The sequence below is a fragment of the Microcaecilia unicolor genome, chromosome 2 (genome assembly GCF_901765095.1).
Source record: "Microcaecilia unicolor chromosome 2, aMicUni1.1, whole genome shotgun sequence".
Lineage (NCBI taxonomy): Eukaryota > Metazoa > Chordata > Amphibia > Gymnophiona > Siphonopidae > Microcaecilia > Microcaecilia unicolor.
In genome coordinates this window covers 575686142-575701582 of record NC_044032.1, presented here as the reverse complement: position 1 = coordinate 575701582, position 15441 = coordinate 575686142, and the positions used below count along the sequence as shown (strand labels likewise).

Below are 15441 nucleotides of genomic sequence, written 5' to 3'. Positions count from 1 at the left end.
TGCCTTTGTAGATTGAAAGCAAAATACATTAATAAAAAAAAATGTTTGTCTGTATTCAGCAAAAAAGAAGCACAAATGGGCCTTCAAGAATGGAACAAACAAGAGTTTTTTATTATAAAGACCCAGCACAGGCCGCGTTTCAGCATGCATCTGACTGCATCAGAGGTCAAGGGGTATTGAACTCTTGAGTTCAGCCAAAAAGTTAAATCACATCAAAAATGTGATAATTTCTCAGGTTTTGTAGTCAAAATCGCTTCCTTAACAAGTGCTCTACAATCATCGCCAGTACTGAAGAAACACTGCCAAGGTTAGGGTTACTATATGTCCAGTTTTACCTGGACATGTCCTCTTTTTGAGGACATGGCCGGGCAACCGGGTGGATTTTGCCAGCCTGCCCGTTTGTCCAGATTTCCGGACAAACAGGCAGGCTGGCGGGCGGGCCTAATGGTGTCCTATCCTAGCCTCCCCTCACTTAATCTACTGCCCTGGTGGTGTAGTGACCTCTTTGGGGCAGGAAAGATCACCCTCTTTCCTTCCTGGAGCGCTGCCCTGCATCCTGTACCCCTTGCAATGCTGAGTGCTGATGGTCCTGGCGCCAATTCAAAATGGACGCCGAGAGTTGAAGTCTCGCGAGGCCACGTTAACTCTCGGCAGCCATTTAGAATCAGCGGCGGGGCCATCAGCACTCAGCATTGCAAGGGGAACAGGATGCAGGGCAGCGCTCCAGGCAGGAAAGAGGGGGCACTTTCCTGCCCCGAAGAGGTCACTAGACCACCAGGGCAGTAGAGTAAGGGGAGAGGAGGACACCCTTAAGGGGGGGGGGGGGTGAAAGGGGTGTGGCGATAGGGGGCAGGGTGGGGTAGTGTGGTGGGGCGGGACATGTGTTCTCTTTTTGGGAGGACCAAATATAGTAATCCTAGCCAAGGTCTGTATTCAGCCAGAGGCAGTTTTTTTTTTAAGCACTGACCGTTGCTGGCTAAATTAGATCCAGATATTCAGTGTTGGGCAATGTCCAGGCACTGGCATTGAATATCTAGATCTGATCATTCATATGCTGGCTGCCTGGACTTCTGTGGGTCCTGGTCAATATTCATTCAGGAACCACAAGACATTTATATGGGTTCTGGCTCAGTATCAGCTGGAACCCGCACAAGGGGATCACCAATTCCACCCTCCCCCCTCTGACAAGTACAGCATCCCCTCCCAGCCCTCGTCACGAAGAACAGTGACCCCTCCCCCTCTGCCAAAAAAAACACCCTTTCTCACACCCCCCACATCTTGCCTAGAAAAGTTCCACTCCCCCAACCCATATCTTCACATGCCTTGGTGGTCTAGTAGCCTTCCAGGAAGGAACGATTCCCAGTCACTTCTGTTCACTTCAGCTCTGGCCTCAAAGTGGCTGTTGCAACCTCTAATGGCAGTCTCATGGTACTGCAGTAGTACCATGAGACTATTGCTAGAGGTCATGGCAGCCATTATGAGGCTGGAGAAGGCATGGCAAGAGTGACTGGGGACTGCTCCTGCCTAGAAGACCTCTAGACTACCAGGGCATGTGAAGATAAACCTAGGAGGGCCTATCCACAGTACTGGGGGTAGGGGTGCAGCTGCTAGATGTCACAGCAGCCATTTTGTTTTAACCATGTCTGCGAAGTACAACACTTGGCAGGTGTGCTGGGTTGGAGAAAGTCTGAGAAAATAATTGGATATGGTTATCTCTGAGCAATAATGGGATATGTTTTGAAATACAGTTGCTAAGTATGTTTTCCTCAGCATCTAAAACATAATCTATGTACCTGCTTGGCCTATCGAATCTTGCGGACTCCAATCAGATTGGCAAAGATTGTTTCAGAAGTTTCGAACGTGTTGGCCTTCTAACAAGGATATTGGAACCCTACCACATACACTGTTTTTCTATTCCAACCTGTAACTGTTTTGGGTAGAGGTATGGGCTCATCTGTGTAATTTATCAAATTATAAAGCAGCTCACCTATAAAATCGTTATACTTAAATCAATAAGTTTAAAGGCTGTGCTAAGGAAAGAAGAAGCAGCCATGGTAGATCTGTTATGGATGCTGACTTTGAAATCAGCAATCAACAACTGGTGTAATAATACAGCATTAGATGTGCATATGTTGTGGAATGCAGTCTGCTTAACAAGAAATAGGCAGTTGTGGTGGTGGAGCATCATCATCAAGTGCTTAAATTTCAACAGAAATGGAAAGGATTGGATCAGTTTATGGTGAATATGTCAGTTTATCCAAAGACAATGAGAGATGCCATGCAACATGCAGTCTGTTGTTGTTGTTATGATATTGTTGGTTTAAAATGCACAATAAAGAAGCTAAGCAAAGTATGACCCTTCTCAAAGGAACCCTACATAATAATCAGCATTATGTGCAAGTATAGCAAGTACAGCATTATGTGCAAGTTATTCAGTCAAAACATTTAATCTCAGTTAATTGGTCAATTTAAAAAATTTTAAACAAAACACCCAAGAGCATCTTCCCTCCCAGAACCCTTTCCCAAGAACATTCACCCTTCCAAACTCCCCTATCCAAGAATGTGCCTTCCTTCCAACTCCCCCCCCCCCACCCCAGGAACACCATTCCCTTCCTGAAGCCCCTCCAGAGCATCAGACCCTCTCCTGTAGCCCCCTGCCAAAGTCTTCTCAGAAGAACCCCCAAGCATATCCACCCTCCTCCCAAACGTCCCCTCCAAAGATACCCGCCAAGCACATCTACCACTTTAAAACTTAATGTATTAAGCATCATATCAAATTAATAAATCAAATCCTCTGCCAAAGACCCATTGGCCCTCCCTAGGTGTACCTGAAAAATAGTAGCTGAGAACTTTAGCAGTAGTCTTGCAAGACTTCTTGCTAAAGGTTGCAGCCTTCACTTTGAACCAAGAGACAACATGGGCAGCAGCAACTGTGGATCACATGACCCTTGACCACCATGGCATCCTTCAAGTAGGTGGGGGTGTCTTTGGGAGAAGATGGATACTCATTGGGAGGGGAGGTTGGTCTGGAGGGGATGGATACATTTGGGAGGAGTCTTTGGGTGTGGATGCTCAATGAAGCCCACAGACTGCATGCATGCATTAAATCATTAATTATTTTAATCGCTATTAATATTTATGCATTTATTACACATATTAATGGTAATTAATCAACAGCACTACTTTTAAGTACCAGTGGGATTTGAACCAGCCACTTCTGGATTACAAGACTGGTGCTCTAACCACTTGGCCACAGCTCCACTTTTTAAGCATTGCAAACTTAAAAGTGAAAGGCTTCATAGTGTACCTAAAATAAGACTTGTGATTTTTAAATTGTAATTGTTGGTTTCTATTTGGCCTTCTTTCAGTGAGTAATAAATAAAACTTTTATATACTATCAGATCCCATTAGCACATGATGTACAGAAAGAAAACAAATTTAAATTAATTCAATCACTTGATTATAAACTAGGGATTTAGTAGTACAGTTGGGGCATGATTAACTAATTAAGCAATAATATTATAAGATCCTACATCTACTATAATAAAACGCACTCTCAACGTTCTGAGGACACTGACGTCACTGAAGTCACTCACACACCGGTTCATGGTTTCATGGTGGTGAAGCCACAACATCTTCATGCCCCGCCCTACTACTACTACTACTTAACATTTCTAGAGCGCTACTAGGGTTACGTAGCGCTGTACAAAATGTACAAAACGTGATGTCGAGGGCGGAACACGAAAACAAGGCTAATTAACGCACGGGGAGCCGCGTGTTTCCCTACTCCTCCCCTTCCAAAAACTCCCAGCCGCCCACGACGTCCACATCAACCTGGCCCCTTTCGCCACATAGCCCCGCCCCTTAGAAGTTACCCCCCCCCCCCCCCCCACGGTACCACACTCACTCTCAGCAACATCCCTCCCCCCCTGTCACCTCCCCGCTCCCCTCCCCTTCCCTTACTCGTGTCTCCCTGGTGGTCTAGAGGTACCTGTTCGGTGGGGGCAGGAAAGAAAGAGCCCCCTCTTTCCTGCCCATAGCGGTGGTGGTAGCTTCCTTGCTGCGCCTGCATCGTGTGGGAGTCCGGCTCTCGGCGTTTCAATATGGCCGCCGAGAGTTCAAGCTGCATCGCGACACTTCAACTCTCGGCGGCCATTTTTAAACGCCAAGAGCCGGACTCCCACACGATGCAGCAAGGAAGCTACCACCACCGCTACGGCCAGGAAAGAGGGGGCTCTTTCTTTCCTGCCCCCACCAAACAGGTACCTCTAGACCACCAGGGAGACACGTGTAAGGGGAGGGGAAGGGAGTCCCCTGCCCGCTAGCGCCCGTTTCATCGCCGCCAGAAACAGGCCATTTTTACTAGTACCTAATAACTCACTCATTAATATTTAGCAAATAACCAAGCCTTTATTACTGGCTGTAACTTTATATATATATATATATATATATATATATATATACACACAAACACACACTAGTTCTTGTATTCCACCTATACCTGTTCAGTTCAAAGACAGATCACAATAAGCAAGAGCTGGAACAATCAGTCCAGGAACTACAAATAATTAAAACAAAATAGTAGTAAACTTTGAAAATGCCACCTTAACAAACCATAAACTAAACATTAGATAAACATGCCTTACAAAACAGGATTTTAAAGGCTTTTAAATACTTTCTGAATTGGAGGTAATGGGTACAAGACCTCAAAGACATTGGGAGTTGGTTCCAGAGGACAGCTAACTGATACTGAATAGACAAAGTAAGATGTTTGATAGATTTTAAATTCTTATACTTTGGAAATCTAAGTTGAAAAGATTTTGAGTATTATATCTAGAGGAATATCCTCATAACAATGATACCAAATTCAGCATATAATCAGAAATTTCCCCTGTAAGAATTTTAAAAGTAGTAATACATAATTTGAACTGTATTCTCTCAGCAACTGGTAACCAATGGAGCTTAGAAAAATAATATTGAAGTGACTCAAATTAACAAAATTCTGAAAGCCTGTTTAAGCCTGTGAAATGAAGTCTAGTTTTCTGTCATACAAACACAAGATCTAATATGAAATAACATATCTGACCATAGTTGAGAAACAGATAAAATTACAGTGATGTCATCCATGTAGATAAAATGTTTTATCTTAGCTTGATCAAGAATAGCACCCAGAGACTGCATTAAAAAGTTGAAAAGGGAGGGAGAAAGTGGGGAACCCTGTGGAACCCCACTTGAGGGACTCCAGCCTTCAGAAAAAAAACCATCCTTCTTAACGATATAACGATGAGCCATCAGAAAGCCATTAAACCAAGATAATTTGTTTCACTTCTAATTTCCACTGGAAGAAAATTCCATAAGCTGGGGAAACTATTCTAAACAGTGGAAACCAAACACATAAGATACAGCAGTAAGAAGTTCAAACTTATTTATATGTATTGAACAATCAGATCAATAAGGAGATTAATACAGGATATTAATTAATCCAATTTGTAGCAAAATAATGTAAAATGTAGGAAGGATTTCAGTAAGGATGCACCCAAATCCAAGAGCCCCTAATTTAACAGGCTGTTCAAAGTGCTCTCCTTACATGATGATACCTTCCTTAGGGCTCAAAACAAATATATTTTGAGCCTGCAAATAGGTGGAAAAATGTGGGATACAAATGCAACAAATAATAATAATAATATCAATAAATCCATAACATAATTATCCATAATATATCCTGTATTCAATCAATATAAAGAACAATCAAATCCCAAATGGGAATGCCATCTCAGTTAATATGTATATATTCAAACAGTTCAAATAGGACTAAAAACTTATCTTAATTGCAGAATAGGTCACCTCTCGACAGAGTCCCCGTTTCAAATATACCTTCCTCAGGAGTAGTCCCCAAATGTTACTTCACTCAGCCCAAAAACCAAGTAAATTTGGTGTCTTCTGATGGATATTGAGGATGATTAGCCTCAACAGTGCCACATTGTCACTCTAAAAAAGAATCAACATGATATCATTAAAACAAATATATTTGTCCATACCAGAACAAACGCAGATTACTACTGACCACTTAGTACTATCATTCAGACCTTCAGGTTTAACAGATTGTAAAGTGAATATCCAATATTGTTCCCTTGATAGGAGGAAAGCTGTTCTGTCCGCCCTCATTTGTAGTAGAAATCTGTTCTGTTATGAACCATGTGAAATGAATACATTGATGGGTTGAATTTCACACAGTGAGCAACCATAGGGGCCATCACCTCTTGAGTGTTAAGATGGCTCCGATGTTCACATATCCTCAATTTAACTGGTCTAGTAGTACAACCAATATACAGGTTTTTTTTTACATGGGCACATGATCACATTCACCACAAACGTCTATTTACATGCTGTTATAGCTGAAAGATGGTATATTGCCCAGTGACTGGATGTTCCCACTGAGTGAGAGAGAAATACTGCAAACATGACATCTACCACAAGTAATGTGGCTTCCTTCCTCCCAAAGTTGGTTCCTTGAAGAGTTAAATTTGGATGGCACTAGGTAACTGGCCAAATTCTTGTTGCTAGAAAATGCTATATAGGGTCCATCCTTAAATACATCATGTGGTTGTAAAACATGCCAATTCTTATCAATACTTTGAGCAATTGTTGGAGCCAAAGTGGAATATGATAAAACACATTTATTTATCCATAACAGCATTGTTTCACCTTGCCATTATGTAGCAGAGGGAAGACATCAGCATCAGTTGCAAGTAGCATGTGGGAATTGCTGCCAAAGACCCTATGAAGAGACACATAAATGCCGGGGGGAGGGGGGATGCTGGATTTGTGTTGTGGGGGGGGGGGGGGGGTCAGCAGCAGGAGAGGAGAGAAATTGGTGTCTGTGTGTGAGGGGTAACAGGTTTAATAGCAGAATAGGATACACTTGGATCTATGTACAAGGGAAGGATGCAGCAGGGGAGGAGAAAGGTAAAGGTACCTGTATGGAGGGGAGGGGGAATAATGTGCTGTGGGAAGGAAGTGTGTGTGTATGCAACTATTCATTATATTCAGCAGGTTTAAAAAATTTTCATGCAGTGGGGATTTACTAGTACCAAGCCATCCAGCCCAGAGGTATGACTAATCATATGATTAAGATTTTTAATACCATGATTAATTTTGATTAAAAATTTTAATCTTTGCCCACACCTAATTGAATAGCATGTTGTGAAGGATAATCAGCCACACTGAGCATCTGTTCAGAAGGGTGTTTGGGTCAATGTTAAAAAATATTTATATTTGAAAAGCGGCAACCCGACATAATAGACCATGACAAAAAAAAAAACGACAAGAAAAACCCCCAACAAAACAGAGTAAAACCAAAACAGACCATGACAAAAAAAAACCCAAGACAAAATAGACTCTACACAAAACAGGGCAGGGAAACCTCCTTAATAAAGCTGGATTATCTTGTCAAGCAGATTTATGATTCTCACTAGATACCAAGTGTGGATAGTGAAGTCAAGCCTAGGCAGGTGCCAGGACTTTCAAGTGACAAGCCGTGGACTTTCTCAGTAAATCTATTTCATCAGACCCTTTTGTCAGGAGTCTATTTTGTCAGGGACTTTTATGTCGGGAAGTTTTTTGTTTGGAACTTTTTTGTCTGTTTTTTTTGAACGGTTTCTTTTGACAGGGTGCCTTGAAAAGCATGTGCCCAAAATGAATGCCTTGATTAAGCACAATTAATTTCACGATTAAAATTTTTGATTGCATGGTTGATGCAATTAAAACTTTTTATCATTGCCCACCCCTAGTTTTACAGTTACCACATATGAATTGACAAAATTTATGTGATAACTGCAAAACCTTTGTACTGACTGGAGCATTTCCAGCATCTTCTCATACTGCAAACACAGAGGAAAGTCTGCATGTTCACCATTTTTTTTCAGTCTTTTTTATTGAATTTTACCATCTACATTCCTAAGAAAATATAATCAAGACACCTGGGACTAAACACTCCTAGCTCACTAATGAGGGCTGCAATTATATTTCTAGTTCAGGAACCCTGCTGCCTCTGGGCTAGTTGATCCGCCAGATACCATGTTACAGGACTCCAGACCTGAGCAACGTATTTAAAGCTGGTTGTTTTTTCCTTCTGTCTTGAGTTCATACTTATATGTTAAGCATACAGTATTCTACCACTACATGTAATTTAGAAGGTCAGCCTGTTTCCAGTGTGCCAAGACCATTTGTATTGCAATAAATATTAAACTATTCAAAAGTTTCCCACCCATTTTAAATCTGCCAAAATACAGAAGGATCTAAATACTAAAATCACTGGGGTTAACTCTTGTTTAAAATGCAAACCATCTTGAATACAATGCCAAACATCCAGCCAAAATCCCAGTAGTGCTTGGCATTCCTATAACAGTAGAAGGAGTGTACCAGTAGCACTGGAACAGTAAGAGCAAGCATTACCTTTGAATAGCCCTGCTTTCCATAATTCCGTGGGAGTCCAAATTCCCTGATGCACTAAGAAATAAAGGGGCCCTTTTATGAAGTGGTGGTAAGCCCAATGCGAGCTTACTGCTTGCTAAAAGGGAAGTACCGCTGGGCTACCGCAGCAGCCTGGCAGTAGTTCCCTCCTCCAGCGCATGCCATTTCTGGTGCTGCAAAAATATTTCAATTTTTGTAGCTCTAGTGCATACCTGGCAGTAATCAGGCAGTTTCGCGTGCTGCCCGGTTAGCATGGGAGCCCTTATCACCACCTCAATGGATAGCAGTAAGTGCTCTCCACCCCCCTCCCAAAACGGCTGCGCAGCAAGTGGTTCACTTGCCACATAGTCATTTCTTTAAGAAAAGTGAAACCTGTCTTTTTTACCCCCTGTGGTAAAAGGGGGCCTTGGTGCACAAGAAAAATATGCACTGACGCCAGTGCTGCCCCCCTTTTTCTGCAGCTTCATAAAAGGACCCCAAAGGGACTGGTTAAGAGCAGCAGATGTGATGGGCCTTTTAATAGTCCTCAAAACTTTTCCCAGTTAACTGTATCTTCTTAAACCTTAGCATCTTTTCCCCAGATGTTTTCTCAACTACTCTTAGCTGGGTAATTATTTTTGCATGATGCTGTAAAAGATGGAGAGGGTCCAGGGAGTAGGGTAGAGAGGCTCTTCCAAAAAACCAAGGGAGACACCAGTGCAGAGGTGATCTTTATTAGAACAACTCAAACAGCTCGGCACAGCTTCTGTGTTTTGGCGTCAAAATGCCTGCTTCAGGAGTATTGTGATGGTTGTTATACAGAGGAGAGCAATGTATCCAAGATCACATACAACTCAAAGTGGATAAAGTAGATCCGAAGTATTTAGACACTCGTGAAATATCTTTCAATCTGTCAACCCCAATAGAAAAGATGGAAGTAGGCTGACCCTCAGTTGAAGTAACAGTGCATAATTGGTCTAAGCAGTTGGGTATACTTTCTTATACAGAACCTAGCTATGCATGATTGTTTTTCACAATGATTGGAAGAGAGCTGCAATGAAGGACTTTCATATTTCCTTTGTAACTCCAAAAAAGTTGAAGGATTGGTTTTGCTTGATCAATTAACTAATTGTCCATTTCCCATAAGCTTGTCATTGTGACCAAGGGGCTTGTGTCCAGTTTTAAATTCATATTATGCCAAATTGGAAAGGAAATCATTTTCAATCTTGGGATCTTCATTATGCTATCCAAGATTATATTACCAGATCTTGGGTTGGGGCCTGAATTGTCTGCCAGCCATCACAGTGCTTTGTTAGGATCATATGTGAGAATCAATAGAAAGGTATTACTCCTGGCGGAACTCTGCGCCAAAAAATTCTAAATTCTGCGCAAAATAATTCAAAATTCTGCAAGTTTGTCATAATTTAAACAATATGTTTGCTAATTATTATCGAGAATTTCAGCATAATCCAGTATTTTCATTAAATTATAGTAGAGAAAACAAAGAGCCTTTATGTTTTTCTTACTTAGGGTCTCTTTTACAAAGCACCGGTTTTGCTGTGCGCCAAAGCAGGACTACCGCCGGGCTACCACAGGAGCCCGGTGGTAGTTCCTATCCCCAGTGCGTGCCATTTACAGTGCTACAAAAATATTTTTGGAGTGCCAGGGCTTGTCCAGTGGTAATCTGGCAGCACCGCACACTGCCCGGTTAACGCAGGAGCCGTTACCATCACATAAATAGGTTGCAGTAAGAGATCCCCCTGGAAATGGCCATACACCAATCTCTGTGATTAGCGCACAGTCATTTGGTTTAAAAAAACACCTCTTTTTACCCACTGCGGTAAAAGGAAGCCTTGGCGCGCTTCAAAAACGCATGCTGATGCTACCGCAGGCCCCCCCCCCCCCTTTACTGCAGCTTGGTAAAAGGGCCCATAGTGATTTCCTTCTAGTAAAAAGTATCACCTATATTGTACAGGGGCGGGGGGGGGGGAGTGGAAAAAATGGATGGAGTGGGGGGGGGGGGGCTTGAAAAGGTGGATGCAGTATGGGTGCAGGGGGGACTGTAAAAAGATGGATGGAGTCAGATTCCTTTAATGAGGCTGTGGTCATAGAAATACTGAAGCCTGGTCGAGACCCAATTATTTCCCAATTTCATTGCTGAATTTTGATTACAAAATATTAGCCAAAGTACTGGCTGCTAGAATTAACAAGGTATGTATACTGTTATACAGCACAAGAAAAGCAGAAAAAGGCCTGAAGAACTGAACAATGGTACAATCTTTAATAAAAATGGACCCGACACGGGCCGTGTTTTGGCACTCAACCGCGCCTGCCTCAGGTGTCGAACGTCAGTAAGCCTTTGCAGGCCAGGAATTTGTCATTCAAAGCGTGTTCCTAGATTTGTCGTCAAATGGCAAAATCTCCTATTAGGGTCCCAAAGGACACAAAAAGCATATAGTTGGTGAAAGTATACTATTGAGAAAGGAAGGGACACTCTCTTTATCCTGTTGCTAGCTGCTGAGCTGTTTTTATTGTTACATTCACCAACTATATGCTTTTTGTGCCTTTTGGGATCCTAATAGGAGATTTTGCCATTTGACGACAAATCTAGGAGGGTGTAAATTTTCCACAAATCCAGAAGATCTAACGATCTATTTGTAATGGAGAGATCTTATTCATTCCCATTCTCTGAGAAATTGAAGGTAACAATCTATCAATTGCTGGTTCCAACACAATTAAAATCATGACAAACTATTAAGGAATTCAGCCTTTCAAGCCAATCTATTCACCAGCTTCAAAAAGAAGATGTGACAATATTCATTTGGAGCATACTTGTTACTAGTAAGGGAAAGGGGATGGAATTTGATATGCTGCCTTTCTGTGGTTACAATCAAAGCAGTTAACATATTATATTCAAGTATTTATTTTGTACCTGGGGCAGTGGAGGGTTAAGTGACTTGCCCAGAGTCACAAGGCTCTGCAGTGGAACTTGAACCCAGTCCCCCTGGTTCTCAGGATGCTGCACTAACCAATAGACCGCTCCTTTTTTCAAATAGTAACTGGATCATCATGTATCACAGCCAAATCTGTTTTGAAAATCTTAAACCACATTTTACACACACAAGACACCTGTTTCTGAATCAATATGGGCACACCCACCTACCAACTCAAATCTCCTTTGCATGTTTGAGTCACACTTGAAAGCTAGTAATATACAAACAAATCTTTTTCAGGGATGGAGAAGTGGAATGAATTAAGGTTGCAGAATGGTAAACTTAGGAGTAACATCAGGAAATACTTTTTCACAGAGAAGGGTGATGGAGGTGGCAGAGATAAAAACACGGACGGAATTTAAAAATGCATGGGATAGACATTAGAAAATGACATGGTTACTGTTACTGCAGATAAACCATGTAATGGCAACACTCTAAAAAAAATTACCGCGGATGCGGGAACAAAACGTTTTACTACCCTGTGGGTGTCACTCAAGGATGTATTGGAGTCACTTACACATTTCCTGCAGCTAGCCAGCAGCAATTCATACAGGCCAGCTCCATGACCTTCCTCCTGCCAAGTCCCATCCTCTCTACTGCAGCTTCCTGTTTAGCGTCAAATAAGAGTGACACCCATGGGGGAGGGACAGGCGAAAAGTGCTACCTGGACCTATGGAGGAAGGGGACTGGAGGGAAAGGAATAGGGGATGGCTGGACCCATGGGAAGAGAGGGGCTGGAGGGAAAGGAGAGAGGTGGGGGCTGGACCGACGGGAAGGGAGGGATTGGAGGGAAATGAGAGATGCTGGGGCTGGACTCATTTATTTACATTTATTTATTTATAACATTTGTATCCCACATTTTCCCACCTGTTTGCAGGCTCAATGTGGCTTACATAGTTCCATAAGTGGTGATTACCAGTTCCGGAGAGGAGAAATACATAGTTGAGGAAGAGGAGACAGAATGGATTAGGTTATAGGAAGGAAAAGTTCGTCTAGTGATAAGAACTGAAAGGTATTAGGTTACGTTTCATTCAAACTATAAATCTGGATAATTTAGCATAAACAATTTAGACACGAATACATTTTGTATAGTTACTCATGTGAAGAGAAGGGTCTGGACCCATGGAATGAGGGGGACTGGTGGGAAAGGAGAGAGGTAGGGGCTGGACCTTTGGGGGGAGGAAGGGGATGGAGGGAAAGGAAAGAGGTACTGGCTGGACCCATGGGAGGAGGAGGGGGACTGGTGGGAAAGGAGAAAGATGCTGGCTGGACCCTGGGAAGAGAGTGGCTATTGAGAAGGGAAAGAGATGCCGGACCAAGGGGAAGAAGGAAGAGGGAGTTAAATATTGAACAACAGGAAGGAGAAAGGAAAAGAGGGCAAGCAGGTGAACCAGATACTGGAATGGGTGGGGGAAGAGAAGGAGAGAAGCAGGGTTGGGTTGGAGAGGAGAGAGTTACATTGGTGTGGGAGAAGCTGGACAGAGGGAGGTAACAGAAACAGAGGTGAAATGATGTGCAGGGGTGGGGGGGGGCACAGGGACATACAAGGGAGATGCAATGTGGGGATGGTATATGGACATAGAGGGACAATGCCAGACACAAGGGAGATTTTATCCGACACAGAGGGTTGATAATAGGAAAGAGAGGTGATGGTGGATGTTGGGATATGAGCATATGGGAGATACTGGACAAGGAAGTATAGGGACACACAAGGGAGATGCTGAATGTGGGGGGCAATAGGGACACAGAAGGGCGATGCTGAATGTGGGGGACGATAGGGACACAGAAATAGAAGATGGATGGTGGACATGGAGAGAGAAAAGAAGTCAAATGGCGAGGAGAACCTGGTGAGTGAGTTAAGAGAAGACAGAGAGAAGCAGAAACCAGAGCCTGAGACCAACATGATTTTAAAAATACAATGACCAGACAACAACAGGTAGAAAAACTAATTTTATTTTACAGGAAGCCATCTAATTAAAGTGATGAATATTCAGGTATATTCAATAGGAATGGAGTTATGGTAGTTCCTGAATGATTTTCAGAGAACTATGTTCATGAGGAGCTAGCTAAACTAAAGGTGGACAATGCAATGGAGGCCAGATAGTATACATCTGAGGGTACTAAAGGAACTTAGAGAAGTTCTGGTGACTCTCTGCTGGTTGACCTTTTCAAAACTTCTTTAGAGACAGGAGTGGTCCTGCAGGACTGGAGAAGGGCAGATGTAGTCCCTCTCTTCAAAAACGGAAGTAAGGAAGAGATTGGGAACTATAGGCTAGTAAGTGATTTCTGTGGTAAGTAAATTAATGGAAATGCTTTTAAAACAGAGATTAGTAAAGTTCTTGGAATTTAATGGATTACAGGACCTGAAGCAACATGGTTTCACTAGAGGCAGGTTTGTCAGATAAATATGATTAATTTCTTTGACTGGGTGACCAACGGCCTTATTTTTGAAAGTGATGGGCGCCCATATTTCGACCCAAATCAGGAGATGGGTACCCATCTCGCAAAGGTGCCCAAATCGGTATAATTGAAAGCGATTTTAGGTGCCTGCAACTGCACTCCTTCGCGGGAACGAACAAAGTTGTCGGAGGCGTGGTGAAGGCGAGACTGGGGCGTGTTTGTCGGCCGAGCAGAGATGGGCGCCTTCGGCCGATAATCAAAAATAAATGGCCGTTTTTATCGAGAATTTGGACCCTTTTTTTTCACGAACAAGTCCCAAAAAAGTACCCTAAATGACCAGATGACCACCGGAGGGAATCAGGGATGACCACCCCTGATTCCCCCAGTGGTCACCAACCCCCCTCCCACCAAACCCCCCCCAACTTTAACAACTTTTTTTGCCAGCCTCAAATGCCATACCCAGCTCCATCACAGCAGTATGCAGGTCCCTGGAACAGTTGTTAGTGGGTGCAGTGGACTTCAGGCAGGTGAACCCAGGCCCATCCCCCCACCTGTTACACTTGTGGTGGTTAATGTTGAGCTCTCCAAAACCCACTGTACCCACATGTAGGTGCCCCCCTTCACCCCTTAGGGCAATGGTAGTGGTGTAGACTTGTGGGCAGTGGGTTTTGGGGGGGATTTGGGTGGCTCAGCACACAAGGGAAGGGTGCTATGCACCTGGGAGCTATTTTAAATGTTTTTTTTTAATTTGTAAAAGTGCCCCCTAGGTTGCCCAGTTGGTGTCCTGGCATGTGAGGGGGACCAGTGCACTTCGAATCCTGGCCCCTCCCACGACCCAATGCCATGGATTTGTTCGTTTTTGAGCTGGACGCCTTTGGTTTCCACTATCGCTGAAAACCGATAGCGTCCAGCTCAAAAACGTCCAAATCCAATGCATTTGCCCTGCACAACCTGTATTATCGAAAAAAAGATGGGCGCCCCTCGTTTTTCGAAAATACGGTTTGTCCCGCCCCTTCGCATGGCCGCCCACGGAGATGGGCACCCACTTTCAATTATGCCCCTCCAAGCATTGAATCGAGGGACATGCTAGATGTGGTATATTTAGATTTTATCTAAGTCTTTGACGCAGTTCTGCATAGACGACTAGTAAATAAACTGAGTGCCCTCAGTATGGACCCTAAAGTGATTGACTGGGTTAGGAACTGGTTGAGTGGACGGTGACAGAGGGTAGTGATAAATGGAGCTCACTCTGAGGAAAAGGATGTTATTGTCACGTCTCCATCATGTCAACCATATAGGCAGCCAAACATGATGGAGTCTTGCCTGTAACCATATATCATCCACAAGTATTGTTGATAGTATTCAACTTACCGGTCAAGATGTCTTCCCTCCTCCTTGAACTGCACAGTACCTTCACTCGCAACACGACAATAAAGTGATCTACAACACTGGAGTTTCTGAAGCTTCACCTGTCTTTTGCTATTTGTGGGACACAGATCGTAGAAGTCTGTCTGGTATTGACCTCAGTTCCCCCATGCTGGATTTGGCTAATCTTTTTTCAATCTTTTGCCATTAGTGGGATATAGACTGTAGAAGT

General features: G+C 43.2%; 1 protein-coding gene across 2 annotated transcripts in view; it reads left to right on the top strand.

Moving 5' to 3' along the window:
- The window catches only part of STOX2 (storkhead box 2), a 456320-nt gene that overhangs the window by 382691 nt on the left and 58188 nt on the right, over positions 1–15441 (top strand). The window lies entirely within an intron of this gene.